We start from the raw sequence: 15,773 nt of genomic DNA, 5'->3' as shown, positions 1-15,773 counted from the left end.
GGAAAGTAAAAGGGAGGACATTAATGTCACATCACTTGACACATGCAATTAGTACCTTTGAAACTTGTCTCGTTGTTTGTAAGGATTTAGATTCTACAGTGATAAAATACGATGAAGCCCGAAGATCAAAACCATTCAGTTGTTGGGCTCTATTGTTACTAGACTGTCCTGGAAATTAGATACATTGTATGATCCTAAGCCTCTAATCTATAGATAATTTTAACCATATAGAAATCTTTATAGATGGAAGAGTTAGGATTAGATGATTTCTGTGGTACAACGTATTTATGTTGGGCATACCAACTGAATGGTCTAGATCTTTGAATAAGGTAGGCCCCGCTCTAGCGTCTTACATGCACCATATAACACATTTTATTAGAAAATTCATTGCAGCTTGCCCATGTTCCAATATCCAAATTCATTTGATGGGCCCAACGTAAATAGGTCTTTTCCCCAAAATCATCTCCATGTGATGATCCTAACTCTCGGATCTGTATAGGCTGATTGGAGGGTTTGGATCATAATTTGAAGATGATTTTATGGGATGGCCTATTTATGTTGAGGCCAACAAAAGAGCGGTTTGGATCTTCGAATCAGGTGTACCAAAGTGAGTTTTTTTTTTTTTTTTAATACACTTTTTAATGATGTCAACCTTCTTCAAAGATCTAGACCATTCATTGTATGACCCCCAAAGGTTTATGTTCATAGAGGAGAGAGAGTACTAGTTGTGAGAATAAGTACAGGCCAGGCCTAATATGTTCAAAAATCTAAACACTTACACTCATTAGGCCCACCAAAGGAAGAGGGTGAATTTATAACCACGGTTTTATAATTCAGTAGTAGAATTTATCAAAAAGTTACAAATGGAAGTGTCTGCTGGTATAAAAAAGGTACAAGCATATAATAAATAGGGAAAAGGTTTATGAGGTATCACGCAGCCTGTGGAGCCCTCTAAATACATCATCTTCCATAATTGTTTGACTCATCCAATCCATTCATTCTATAGGTTATAGGTTATAGTTAGGATTACGCTGATGGTTAGCGTTATGGGTTGGGTTTGTGGTTATGATTTGTGGAGGTTTAAAATGGATGGCTAGAAATTAAGCTCTTATAGATCGAATGGTTATGATTATGATATGAAGATCATTTGTTAGGAATACCCTTTCTGTTTGAGGTCCTATAGAATGAATGGGTAGGATGAGTCAAACAATACGGAGATGGTGGGTGGCTCGGCCTGAGCTATAGCTAAGAAACCTCACCCCCTAAATAAATTGAAGATATTCCCAAAATTACTTTATGTCGTTCGGTTAGATATTTTTGAATAAATATTAAACTATTGAAGGTATTTCCAAAATATCTTTACTTGGCATTTAGTTTCAATAACATTCAGTTTTCCCCGGACAAAGAGAAAGCCAAAGGGGATGGATCACAGTTGGCTTCTGTTAGGCCTAAAATCGGTAACAGGTTATGGTAGGGCTGGGTGGTCCGGGCTAACGAGCCACGGCTGAATGGCTGGTTGAGTCCTGCGCTGCACAGAGTACAGACAAGAAAGAAAAGGGTCAGAGGACCAACCCGGAGTGATACTCCGGACGGGCGCTTCGACACTCAAGTCAGTATGAGCAGGAGTGTAGAGCAATGTCAGAGCAAAAAGCTTAGAGTTTTGGTTCTCAGATTTCCAGGACCCTCACCTTAGCACAAGTGAAGGCTATTTATAGTGATTCTGGGCCACCTGTCTAGGACAGGTGGTAGTTCTGAGCCAGGTGGTGGCCTCTGTATGGACCAAGTTTCATACCTAAGGAGGGCAGGTGGAGGTCCCTGATTGGTCCAGGTGTCGCACCTAGTGGAGACAGGTGTTGGCCTTCCAACGGTCCTTGCGAGGGCCACGTGCCAGAAGCTAATTGGATGCTGAGTTCGGACCCCTCAGTGCTGAGTCCGGATTGCTGAGTCCGGATTCCCTCAGCGCTGAGTCCGGACCCTATCAGTTGCCCCCTGGTTCTTCAAGCCATGAAAGTGGCTAGAAGAAGCAAAGAGAAGGTAAAGACAGCGTCGGGCCGGCCTTAAGACCTCCAGGCAGCTGAGGCCGGGCTCAGACTCAGCCAGGAGAAATAGTGGCTGGACAGGAGACTCCTGGCGCCCTGGCCTGGCCTTGGCGTTTAGCCTGAAGGAGCACGGCCGGGCAGAATGCATTCGACTATCCAGTACGGCTGAATTTTTGACCAGGGGCCTGGGCGGCCAGGGGTCCTGGACGTCCTTGGTTCAGGAAGTCATGTGGTCCTGCTCGGCTAAGGCTGTGAACGGCCAGCCGGGCAGGTCTTTGCTGGTGAAACTTTTTGTCGCCTAGCGCTTTTGTCATCTAGCGTACGCGCCATATCCTGTCCGGACAGCCGGACAGGTCTTTTGTCGTCTAGCGCTTTTGTCGTCTAGCGAACGCGCCATATCCTGTCCGGACAGCCGGACAGGTCTTTTGTCGTCTAGCGCTTTTGTCGTCTAGCGAACGCGCCATATCCTGTCCGGACAGCCGGACAGGTCTTTTGTCGTCTAGCGCTTTTGTCGTCTAGCGAACGCGCCATATCCTGTCCGGACAGCCGGACAGGTCGTTTGTCGTCTAGCGCTTTTGTCGTCTAGCGAACGCGCCATATCCTGTCCGGACAGCCGGACAGGTCTTTTGTCGTCTAGCGCTTTTGTCGTCTAGCGAACGCGCCATATCCTGTCCGGACAGCCGGACAGGTCTTTTGTCGTCTTGAATTATCCTGTCCGGACAGCCGGACAGGTCTTTATCCTCTAAATTATCCTGTCCGGACTGCCGGACAGGTCCTTTGTCTTTTGAATGCGCCATATCCTGTCCGGACAGCCGGACAGGTCTTTTGTCGTCTTGAATTATCCTGTCCGGACAGCCGGACAGGTCTTTATCCTCTAAATTATCCTGTCCGGACTGCCGGACAGGTCCTTTGTCTTTTGAATGCGCCATATCCTGTCCGGACAGCCGGACAGGTCTTTTGTCGTCTAGCGCTTTTGTCGTCTAGCGAATGCGCCATATCCTGTCCGGACAGCCGGACAGGTCTTTTGTCGTCTAGCGAACGCGCCATATCCTGTCCGGACAGCCGGACAGGTCTTTTGTCGGCTAGCGCTTTTGTCGTCTAGCGAACGCGCCATATCCTGTCCGGACAGCCGGACAGGTCTTTTGTCTCCTGAATTATCCTGTCCGGACAGCCGGACAGGCCTTTTGTCCTCTAGCGCTTTGGGACCTGTGCCTTGTATTTAATGCAGGCGGCGCATTTAATGCGAGCGGCGCATTTAATGCGGAAGGCGACGTGGCGCACTCCGGCTGGCGGAAATGGGCGGGATTTTTCCCGCTCTTCCCAGCTTCTCTATAAACACTCAAGTTTTCTGCCCGCTTCGGATCAGTGAGCCCGGAGGTCCTCGTCCAACACTCCAGTTCGGTAATCTTTTTTAGCTTTTAGCCTTTCTTTCCTTTTTTTTCCTTTTTATGTCTAGCACTAGTTCGGAGACAGACTCCAGTTCAAAGGAGTCCGGTTCGACCAGTACCGTATCGGGGTCCGAGGCGTCGGAGAGGGCGGTTCCGGCCTCACCTATAGAGGAGGCCGGTGTTGAGGGCGAAGAGCTAGTGATCATAATAGACGAGGAGAGCGGTGAGGAAATGAGTGTGGACTTAGACACAATCCCGGCCTGTGGGGATGGACCGGACCGGGTAGAAACCAGCGACGATGATGAGGACGTCGAAGCGGCAGTCCCTCAATCGTCGCGCATGCCAGTCGAGGTGATAGCGGAGGCACAGATGGAAGCCAACCCGCAGTATAACATCGGGGCCCTATACGAGGTGAACCATCTGTGGCCGAACAGGCTTCAGATCGTCAGGGACAAATACTGTATTCCTAGCCGGTACATTCTGAGGGCGGCTGTCGAAGGGGATCGGGCCAGCAACGATAGCGCAGACCTCTGCGTGTATGAGGAGGCCTTCCGGGCCGGGCTTAGGCTCCCCTTCCACCCCTTCTTTGCGGATGCACTGAATTACTACGGGCTGGCAGTTACACAGGTCGTCCCGAACTCTTGGAGAACACTGATCGGCTTCTTGTACCTTCTTGAAGTCCGGCTCCGTAGGAACCCCACCGTGCCCGTCTTCAGGATGTGTGCGCACCTGAAGAGGCATAAGGACGGCGGCTGGATCTACATTAGCCAGAGGCCTGAAATGAAAATGATCACTGGGATACCTTCTTCCATTCACACATGGAAGAACAGGTTCTTCTATGTAAAGGACACCGCGCCGGGCTCGCAGTGGCCGTTCTCATTACAATGGAGAACGCCGGACACTCGCCGCCTTAGTAAAAAACCAGCTCTCGAGGACTATGACCATATGACCTTCGCTCTGATCAAAGAAGAGCTCAAGCGAGGTCCAGTACACTGCTCAGAGTTCGAAGAAGAGGCCGAGCTGGTCGCACTCGGGGTCAGTCGTGCGACGCCGGCACGTACGTAGATACTATAGGATAACATTTATTTTTCTGAAGTATTTTTCAACTTTCATATTGCTGACTGCGCTCCGTTCTCTTTTGCCGAAATGGTGAAGCAGATGTCCCTTTTGGACAGAATCAAGCAGTCTTCGGGCGCGTCCCCAGCGCAGGAGCAGCCCCAAACAAAGGGCAAGAAGAGGAAGGTGCCGGAGTCGACCCCGCCGATGGTCGCGCTGGCTAAGCCTCTTAAAAGCAGCCGGGCGACGCATAAGCTTGCCCTATCGAGCCGGGCAGACACCACGGGTCAGAGCTCCAAGTCCGGAGCGGCGACAGGGTCAAAGCACGGCGGGGCAGTACTGGGTATGCCGGCTACTGCATCGGTTGGAGGCGACAACGTCTTCCGCCCGAACTGGGTCGTGCAGAAAACGGACATCGGCCTGGGGGATACCCGTGTGGCCACAGAGTTGATGTACAAGGGCGTCCTCGCACGCGACCGGTTAGCAGTCGAAAAAGAGGTGCCGGAGACCTGCGAAGCGGCAATCAGCTCCGCCCTCTATCAACTCCAGGTCTACTCAAGGGATATGGCCAAGAAGCGATATCTCTTCTCTGAGACGATCACAAGGATCGAGTCCGAAAAGGCTCAGCTCCAGAAAGAGAACGGCGAGCTCAATGAAGCCGTCCAGATCAAAGAGGCCGAGCTCAACAGCTTACAGGACGAACTGCAGAGGGTCAAAAACCAGGCCGTGCAGGATCTCCTAAGTGCGGCTGAGAGGGCCGGAAGGAAGGAGAAGGCGGCCGTGGGGAAGGCCGTGAAGGAAACTGAGGAGAGGAAGGAGGCCCAGCACTTCGACTTAGGCCTCCAGGCCTACAGGGCGGGTTTCCTTCTCTGCTCCGAGCAGGTGAAGAAGATTCACCCCGACATCTCCTTGGACGGGCTAACCGTCCCGTATGCACCTCCAGAGGATGAGGAAGATGAGGAGGAAGACGAACCGGACTCCTCCCGGCCTATTGAGGTAGATGCGGAGGTGACTGTGGCCGCCGTCTCCTCGGCAGAGGGTGGCGAGCTTGCAGCCCTCACTCCCGCAGAGGTCGTCACCGAGGTGGTGGCCGACGAGGAGGCCTGAGCAGCAGCCTTCTTTCTTTTTTGATGATACGTTTTTTGTTTGCACAGTTGGTAACGCCTATTCTTTGTAAGCCAGCTCGGCGAGGAGAGCAATTTTGTAATACGAATACGAATACTGAATACAAATACATTTTTTTTGTTCAACTGTCTGTACAGCATTCTTATTTTTGTACGTATTATTTCTGTGCTGCATCGAGAACCGAGCTGGGAATATTTGAAGTTGGTTTCCACTGCGGGCTTCCTAGCTGGAACTGATCTCCAAGCCACCAGGATGAGCCGGAGTGCACCACTGCTGCTCGTCCTAAGTCTGCGAGAACCGAGCTGGAAGCTTGGTACTCAAACACTTAGGAAATATTTGAAGGTGGTTTCCACTGCGGGCGTCCTGGCTGGAACTGATCTCCAAGCCACTAGGATGAGCCGGAGTGCACCACTGCTGCTCGTCCTAAGTCTACGAGAACCGAGCTGGAAGCTTGGTACTCAAACACTTAGGAAATATTTGAAGGTGGTTTCCACTGCGGGCGTCCTGGCTGGAACTGATCTCCAAGCCACTAGGATGAGCCGGAGTGCACCACTGCTGCTCGTCCTAAGTCTGCGAGAACCGAGCTGGAAGCTTGGTACTCAAACACTTAGGAAATATTTGAAGGTGGTTTCCACTGCGGGCGTCCTGGCTGGAACTGATCTCCAAGCCACTAGGATGAGCCGGAGTGCACCACTGCTGCTCGTCCTAAGTCTACGAGAACCGAGCTGGAAGCTTGGTACTCAAACACTTAGGAAATATTTGAAGGTGGTTTCCACTGCGGGCGTCCTGGCTGGAACTGATCTCCAAGCCACTAGGATGAGCCGGAGTGCACCACTGCTGCTCGTCCTAAGTCTACGAGAACCGAGCTGGAAGCTTGGTACTCAAACACTTAGGAAATATTTGAAGGTGGTTTCCACTGCGGGCGTCCTGGCTGGAACTGATCTCCAAGCCACTAGGATGAGCCGGAGTGCACCACTGCTGCTCGTCCTAAGTCTACGAGAACCGAGCTGGAAGCTTGGTACTCAAACACTTAGGAAATATTTGAAGGTGGTTTCCACTGCGGGCGTCCTGGCTGGAACTGATCTCCAAGCCACTAGGATGAGCCGGAGTGCACCACTGCTGCTCGTCCTAAGTCTACGAGAACCGAGCTGGAAGCTTGGTACTCAAACACTTAGGAAATATTTGAAGGTGGTTTCCACTGCGGGCGTCCTGGCTGGAACTGATCTCCAAGCCACTAGGATGAGCCGGAGTGCACCACTGCTGCTCGTCCTAAGTCTACGAGAACCGAGCTGGAAGCTTGGTACTCAAACACTTAGGAAATATTTGAAGGTGGTTTCCACTGCGGGCGTCCTGGCTGGAACTGATCTCCAAGCCACTAGGATGAGCCGGAGTGCACCACTGCTGCTATATACTGATGTCTAAATGAGTTACTCAAAGAGGGACAATTATTTGGGAAACTTATTTTATTCATTCCAGAATTTGGATGATTACAGCAGTTCTTTACAAGCCTATGAAGGCAAACAAAATTACTGATAGTAGATCCGAAGATTTCTAGAATTCCAGGCATGTGGTAACATCTGTTCGTCGAGGGACTCTAACCGATAGCTTCCTGGGCGGATGACTTCCTTGACTCGGTACGGTCCTTCCCAGGTCGGAGAGAGCTTGCCCACGCTTCTTGGCTGGGAAACGGAGGCTCTCCTCAGGACTAGGTGGCCTGCACGGAATTCTCTTGGTCGGATCTTAACGTCATGATATCTGGATACTTTCTGCTTATAGGCCGCCGACCTGATCTGAGATTCCTCACGGACTTCTTCAAGCAAGTCAAGGTTGGCACGGAGTCCGTCCCCGTTGAGCTGCTCACTGAAATGGACGATCCTTGGGGAGGGGACGCCGATGTCAACCGGGATCACTGCTTCTGTTCCGAAGGAGAGATTAAAAGGCGACTCGCCTGTGGCCGTACGCGGAGTAGTCCGATACGCCCAGAGCACATGATACAGCTCGTCTGCCCAACGCCCGGCCTTGCCATCCAGTCTCTTCTTTATCCCCTGCAAGAGGGTCCTGTTCGTCACCTCTGTTTGCCCATTCGTCTGAGGATGTGCCACAGATGTGAATCTCTGCTCTACGTGCAGTTCAGAACAAAACTTTCGGAAGTTCCTCGAGTCGAACTGCTTGCCATTGTCCGTTATGAGGACCCGGGGGATTCCGAACCTGCACACCACTGATTTCCAGAAGAAGTTCTGCACATTCTGCTCAGTGATCTTGGCCAGAGGCTCTGCCTCTACCCACTTGGTGAAATAATCAATAGCGACAACGACGAACTCGCGGCCTCCGGAGGCCGGCGGGAAGGGGCCTAGGATATCCATTCCCCATACCGCGAAGGGAAGGGGACTGATGATCGGGGCCATCGGAACGGGTGGCTGGTGGACGGTCGGAGAGAACTTCCGGCACTTCTCACACTTTTTTACAAGGCTCAGCGCGTCCTTCCTCAATGTAGGCCAGTACAGACCTCTCAGGAGGATTTTAATGGCGAGGGCCTTGCCCCCGAGGTGCTCTCCGTAGATTCCTTCATGGGTTTCCCGCATGGCTAACAAGGCATCACTGGGGCGAAGACACTTCAGATACGGGAGGGTATACGACCTCTTGTACAGAGTCTCGCCATCCAGTGAAAACCTCGCTGCCCTTTGCGTGACCTTACGGGCCTCCTTCCTCTCTTCAGGGAGCTCTCCGCTGCGCAGGTACCTGATTATCTCATCCATCCAGCACGGCTCATCGTCAATCTGCATCACCACGACGGACTGGGCATCGATACTGGACCTCTTCAGAAACTCCATGCGAATTTCTCTGAGGGCGGTGTAACCTGAGGCTGCAAGCTTTGATAGCACATCTGCCTTTACATTCTCTGCTCGGGGGATTCTGACGACCTCAAAGCTCTTGAAATGAACGGCCAGACCGCGAACCCTCCCCAGGTACTTGATCATTCGCTCTTCACGGGCTTCATATACTCCCTGGATCTGACAGACGACCAGCTGTGAATCGCAGTACGCCTTTAGCCTCTGAGCACGGGTCTGCACAGCAAGATTCATCCCGGCTATGAGCGCTTCATATTCTGCTTCATTGTTGGACGCACGGAAACCAAACCTCAGGGCGTAGTTCAGGACGAAGTCCTCTGGTCCGGTGAGAACTAGTCCTGCACCACACCCTGTCTTGTTCGATGACCCGTCCACATAAACTTCCCAGAGCGGCTCTTCATCAAAAACTGGGTGCGCGATGACGGACTCAGTCCCGGGAGGCGGTGATGCTCTGGAAACGACTCGAGGCTCTGGTACGGTCAGCTCTGCTTCTGGAGATGGGACTGCTACCAGCCCGGGGTCTGGGTCCGGAACTGTGCACTCGGCTATGAAGTCAGCGAGAATCTGAGCTTTGATCGCCGGCCTGGGTAGGTACTTGATATCAAACTCACTGAGCTCCACGGCCCACTTGACAAGTCGGCCCGAAGTGTCTGGCCGGTGGAGGATCTGTCTGAGAGGCTGCCCTGTCAAGACCTTGATTGTGTGCGCCTGGAAGTACGGCCTTAGCTTCCGGGCCGCCATAATGAGGGCGCAAACGAGCTTCTCTACTCGCTGATATCTGGTCTCTGCATCGTGGAGGACCTTGCTAACATAATAGATCGGCTTTTGCTGGTTAGACTCCTCTTTGATCAGTACTGCTGCAACTGCCAAGGGTCCCGCTGAGAGGTACAGAATCAGCTCTTCTCCTGGCTCCGGCGTGGACAACAAGGGAGGGGAGGACAAGTACTGCTTCAGCTCCTCGAACGCTGCTTGACATTCCGGAGTCCAGGGCGCGGTTTTTATACCTTTGATCGCATTGAAGAACGGGAGGCATCTCTCGGCGGATTTTGAAATAAACCGCCCCAGAGCTGCCACCAGCCCGGTCAGCCGCTGTACTTCTCTGATAGTGCTGGGAGGAGTCAGCTCCATTACCGCCTTGATCTTCTCCGGATTCGCCTCTATTCCTCTCTGGCTCACCATGAAGCCCAGGAATTTGCCTGCTCCGACGCCAAACGTACATTTGGTCGGATTAAGCTTCATGTTGTGTTCCCTCAAGACTTGGAAGGCTTCTTCGAGGTCGGAGATGTGGTTGGAAGCACTTCTGCTCTTCACTAGCATATCGTCAACGTAGACCTCCATGTTCCGACCGATCTGATTTCTGAACAGCTTGTTGACGAGACGCTGGTAAGTGGCTCCTGCATTCTTCAGTCCGAAAGGCATCACCCGATAGCAATAAGTCCCTTGGTCGGTAACGAATGATGTCTTCGGGATGTCAGACTCGTACATTCTGATTTGATTGTATCCTGAGAAAGCATCCATGAAACTGAGCAGCTCGTGACCCGCTGTGGCGTCAATGAGCTGGTCTATTTTTGGGAGTGGGTAGCTGTCCTTTGGGCAGGCCTTGTTCAGGTCTGTGAAGTCTATACAGGTCCTCCACTTTCCGTTGGACTTTTTTACCATCACCACATTCGCGAGCCAATCTGGATACTGGATCTCACGAATGAAATCGGCCTTCAAAAGCCTCTCCACCTCTTCTCTGATGGCTTTCCGCCTCTCCGGTGCAAAGTGTCTACGCTTCTGCTTCACGGGCTTGCAGGTCTGATCGACACCGAGCTCGTGGGTGCTAATCGACGGGTCAATGCCGGGCATGTCTGAAGGAGTCCAGGCAAAGACATCTGCATTGGCCCTGAGGAACTGAGCGAGATCCTGCTGCGCGGCCTCTGGCAGGGCAGAGCCGATCTGGACAACCCTCTGTTCATCATCGATGTTCAATTGAATAGAGATGAGGTCCTCTACGGGCTCGTTGACTGTGACCTGCGCTTCGTCTCTCAGATCGTACAGCTCGATTGGGAGGGACTCAGACGCATTCTTCCCTCTCAGTGCTGCCGCATAGCATTGTCTTGATTGGGGCTGATCCCCTCTGACTTCACCTACGCCGCCTGGCGTAATGAACTTCATCTTCTGATGATAAGCGGAGGGAATCGCTCGGAGGAGGTTCTGGCCGGGGCGTCCTAGAATGGCGTTATAGGCCGACTTGGCCTTAACCACCAGGAAGGTCACCATTGCGAAGGACTGGCGGGGCGGCTCCCCGATAAGAACTGGAAGCTCAATCTGCCCTTCGACCTTGACAACTTCTCCTGAGAACCCGAACAGATCTGAGTTGGCCGGCTTCAGACGGTCAGCTCCGATCATCATCTGTTCGAAGGCGTGATAGTAGAGGATGTCGGCGGAGCTCCCGTTGTCGACCAGGATCTTCTTCATTTCCCAGTTCGCCACTAGCATTGTGACGACCAGGGCATCATCGTGCGGGAGGATCAGACCGTCAAGATCTGCCTCCGAAAAGGATATCTCATTCTCTGGCTCGGCCCTCTTGCTGCAGGCATGGACGGCGTTGACCTGCCGGGCATAGGTCCTGCGGGCCGATGAAGAGGTCCCTCCCGCGGTCGGCCCTCCTGAAATGGTACCAATAACACCATGAGGTTGGAGTTGAGGTTGAGGTACCTGAGGAGGGAGAACGGCCGGGGCAGGAGCCTGGATGCGGTCGCCCAGGGGTTGGGCGTCTTGAGGACTTCTGTCTCTGGGTCTCGGGTTGTCCTGGCGCTCCCTTCTGTTGTCGTTATTTTTTAAGTACCTCCCGAGGTACCCTCTGCTTATCAGCTGCTCGATCTCCTCCTTGAGATGAATGCAGGCGTTGGTGTCGTGGCCGTGGCTCTTATGGAACCGGCAATACCTGGACATGTCTTGGGTGCCTGCCTCCGGCGTCTGCTTCTTCGGCCACCGGATGAAGTCTTCTTTCCGGATGGCTGCCAAAATTTGAGCCCTAGATGCGGTGAGGGGCGTGTAGCGCTCCCTCGTCGGGGGGCTCCTCTCCTTTCGAGGCCGGGGGGAGCTCCTTTCCTTCCGGGACGGACTGCTCTCCTTCCTCTGGGGTCTGTCATCCCTACGCTGCTTGGCGGGGTTCTTCTCCTCTGGTCTTCTCTTGCTGACGGAATCCAGGGCAGCGAGAGTCTCCTCGACGGAGATGTACTCTTCCGCCCCGGTCATCAGATCTGCCAAGGACTGCGGATTTCGCCGGGCGACTGCTCTTCGGAAGTCGGTGGACCGGGCTCCGGCCAGAAGAGCATTCGTTGCCGCGGAGGGATCCAGGTTGGGTACCTGAAGGGCCTCCCTGTTGAACCGGCCAACGAACGCTTTTAAGGCCTCACCGTCTTCCTGCCTCAGGGCCATCAGTGAAGCCGTCGTCTTTCGAGGCCTTCTGCTGCTCATGAAATGCCGGGCCAGGTCGTCCCCGAAGTCGTCGAAATTGTCAACGGACTTGGGCTTCAGCCGTGAGTACCAATCTCTCGCGGCTCCGGTTAATGTGGTGGGGAGTGCCCTGCAAAGGAACCCGTCCGACGCCCCGTGGAGGAGCATCGTGGTCCTGAAGGTCTGCAGATGATCCACGGGATCGGTGGTCCCATCATACTGCGGGATCTGCGGCATCTTGAAGCCCAAGGGGACTGCCGCACCGAGTACCCTGTCTGTGAAAGGGGGATTGCTACTAAAGATCCTTGAAGCAGGGCGGCCATGATCTCTAGCCAGCTCCTCGATTCTGTTATCGATCTTCTGGATTCTCAGTAACATCGGATCATCCCTCTGTTCGGCCAGACGGGCAGGTCTACTCCTTACGGCTGATGGGCTCCTTGCGGATCCGGACTGGCTGAGGGGACTCCTTCGCCGGTGCCGCGATCCCTCTCCGTGCATAGGGTCTCTCTTGCTGCCCCGTTTCTGCACGGAGGGAGATCGTGACCGGTGATGCTGTCGACGAGGCTCAGGGCGCACGCTCCTGTCCCGCGACTGGTGGTCTCTTCGAGTGGAGTGACGAGTTTGGTCGCGGGGTGGAGACGCGCGTTTTCTGCGGGAGCTTTCTCCCCTCTGAACAGGTCGAGAAACCTCGACGGGGTGTTGCTGGAGTGCGGGAGCCGCATTCCTGAACTGCGCAACTACAGCGGTCATTTCCTGAAAAAGGGCCCTCATCTCCCTCGGGGTCGGGGTGGGGTCTGAACGGTCCGAGTGGGGCGAAGTCCGCTCCACGGCCGCCCCGACCTCCACCTGTGAGGCCAGACGCTCACTTCGTCCTTCACGGGGGGCCGTAGCCCGGGTAGCCCGAGAAGTCGGAGGTGCTCGCTTGCCGGTCTGTCCTACCATTTTTATCTGGGTGAGATTTCGAACAGCTTTTTGTTGCGTCGTCCCACGGATGGCGCCAAATCTGTTAGGCCTAAAATCGGTAACAGGTTATGGTAGGGCTGGGTGGTCCGGGCTAACGAGCCACGGCTGAATGGCTGGTTGAGTCCTGCGCTGCACAGAGTACAGACAAGAAAGAAAAGGGTCAGAGGACCAACCCGGAGTGATACTCCGGACGGGCGCTTCGACACTCAAGTCAGTATGAGCAGGAGTGTAGAGCAATGTCAGAGCAAAAAGCTTAGAGTTTTGGTTCTCAGATTTCCAGGACCCTCACCTTAGCACAAGTGAAGGCTATTTATAGTGATTCTGGGCCACCTGTCTAGGACAGGTGGTAGTTCTGAGCCAGGTGGTGGCCTCTGTATGGACCAGGTTTCATACCTAAGGAGGGCAGGTGGAGGTCCCTGATTGGTCCAGGTGTCGCACCTAGTGGAGACAGGTGTTGGCCTTCCAACGGTCCTTGCGAGGGCCACGTGCCAGAAGCTAATTGGATGCTGAGTTCGGACCCCTCAGTGCTGAGTCCGGATTGCTGAGTCCGGATCCCCTCAGCGCTGAGTCCGGACCCTATTAGTTTCTGATGATAATACTCTGTTTGAGATTTAACTTGTACTCCCAGCACCTTCTTCCAATACCGACAAGAAACATTTCGCTAGTTTCAAGATAGTAGCTTAGCTGTTTGACATTTATTACACTGACAAAGAGAAGAAACAGAGAAACCAATTCAAGGTCTGATGTGAACTGATTTTTACAGCACTTTATTTAGATTTAGTGGACCCAATTCAAGCATTTCATCTTCCAATATGCCTCCCCACCCAAACAAACACATAGATGGAGAGCAACACCTTGTGAACTTTAAGTTCTTCTTTGAGCGGTGGATTGTAGAGCAAGATCGATATCTCCAAGAACTCTTAACTGCTTCAAGAGAAGACTACGAAGATGAGCAATTCCAACCCTTAATAAGCAGGGTTTTGAAGCACTATGAGTCTTACTATGAGAACAAATCTAGAGCTGCAAATCTCAACATCGTCTCTATGTTATCTCCCCACTGGACTAGCACTCTTGAAGACGCTTTCCTTTGGATTGGTGGGTGGAGACCCAGCCTGGCTTTTCATCTTCTTTACTCCAAAGCTGGGATACAGTTAGAGTCCCAGCTTGAAAATCTGCTAAACGGGATGATTACTGGGGATTTGGGGGATTTGTCAACGAGTCAACTCAGCCAGGTGTGTTAGGCTATTTTTTAAAAAATATTTTAAAATTAATAATATTGCTTGATTTTTCTTGAAAAATATTTGAGTGTATTGGTAAGTATTTTGGATTTTGGTTAGGCCTGTAGCTTCACTAGAGGTCCAACTCGGGTTTGTTCGGGTTGAGGCCAACCGGGGGGTTGGTCGAGTTGCCCAAACGCTCAACCAAAACCGACCCGAACTCAACCTGGGTTGGAATACTCAACCCAAACCCAACTGAACTCAACTCACCCGACCCGATTTTTTTCAAGTTGCACCCTACCCGAGTTGCACCCCCTAAGCTTACAATGGTTGAGGCTTTGTAACTCAACCTTGAGGTCGCAGGTTCGATCCCAGCTTATTAATAAAACAAATTATGTTAGATTTCAATATTAAAGGTCATGAGTTCAAGTCTCAAGAGCATTGCTTTTTGTGTAATTTATGAACAAGGTGGACGAGTTGCAGAGGCGGATGATCAATGAGGAGAGGGACATAACGGAGAAGATGGCGAAGCAGCAAGAGACTGTGGCGAATTCAGAAATGGTGGAGTTGGCTCATGTGGTGACTGAGATGAGGAGGGGGGGGTGAGGATGTTGTGGAGGATTTGGTTGAGTCAAAGTTGAAGCCCAAGAAGGAGGGTCTTGAGGAGGTTTTGGAGAGGGCCGATGATCTACGGTTGAGGACGCTTAGAGAGGTGATCGTGATACTTAGGCCGCTCCAGGCCGCTCATTTCCTGATCGCTGCTGCAGAATTGCATCTTCGGGTCCACGAGTGGGGGATGAAAATGGATGCTGTGGAGAATGGGGATGCCATTGTGTGAGACATTAGTAGAACTAGAGAAAGAAAAATAGAGCCTGATTTTGTTTATATGTTTTGTTCTATGTTGAGTTTAGGCAGAAGAAGAGGAATGAGAGGTTAGCTTTACCAGCTAAGATGATCCGACCCTAGTATTTTTGTTTTACATGGTTTTACTAGAATCTAGTTTTCTTACTATTTTTAAAGAATTTTGTAAGTTTTTTTCTTCTTCCTATGTTTTTTCTTTTCCAATTTTTTTAAAGATTGCCTCTTATTTCTACTTGTGATTTGGCCCGGCAACGGTTTGGTTCGGCAAATTTCGCCTCCCCTTACTCATAATCATTGGAAATCGGGGGCAACGGTCCATTTTCAGTTCGGTTTGAAATTTGAATCGGTTTGGTAGAACCAAACCGAAACCGAATTTTCGGTTCGGTATCGGTTCCGTTTCGGTTGGATTGCCACCCCTACTTGTGATGACTTGGTAATTCCAGAAACCTTTCCCTCTATGGTGCATAACCAAATCAGCTCTTATATTTTTCAGTGTATGTTCTTTTTCCATAGCCAGTGATGCAACAAATCAAAGGAAATAGTGGCCTATCTTCTTTCACTTATCTCCCTTCCATACATTCGAATGGTGGAAGTCCGAAAAATCACGGGTAGAGGCTAATCTCCAAAGTGGAACTCTCTCTCTCTCTCTCTCTCTCTCCACATTGGAAATCATCAACTCTTATAGGCATTGTTAGGGGTATAATCCGTCCTCCAATTAGGGGTGCAACTCGGGTCGGGCTGAACCCGAAAAAAGGTCGGGTCAGGTTCAACGCGGAAAAAGTCAAGTCAGGTTAAGTTCGGGTCAGGTTCGAGTTCGGGTTCGGGTTGATG

At 51.9% G+C, this 15,773-nt stretch overlaps 1 pseudogene across 1 annotated transcript; it reads left to right on the top strand.

Annotated features, from left to right (window-relative positions):
- The first annotated feature begins 13,449 nt into the window (after nt 1-13,449).
- LOC143857984 (protein DOG1-like 3) lies at nt 13,450-15,157 on the top strand (annotated as a pseudogene). The gene is made up of 2 exons (XR_013238825.1): nt 13,450-14,096; nt 14,550-15,157. The product of XR_013238825.1 is annotated as a protein DOG1-like 3 (transcript).
- Nucleotides 15,158-15,773: the final 616 nt, after the last annotated feature.

The sequence above is a fragment of the Tasmannia lanceolata genome, unplaced genomic scaffold (assembly GCF_043159265.1).
Source record: "Tasmannia lanceolata isolate RefF3 unplaced genomic scaffold, GAP_Taslan_0.1 ptg000025l, whole genome shotgun sequence".
Taxonomy (NCBI): domain Eukaryota; kingdom Viridiplantae; phylum Streptophyta; class Magnoliopsida; order Canellales; family Winteraceae; genus Tasmannia; species Tasmannia lanceolata.
The sequence above is the reverse complement of the archived record's forward strand: the minus strand, read 5'-3'. Positions and strand labels throughout refer to the sequence as shown.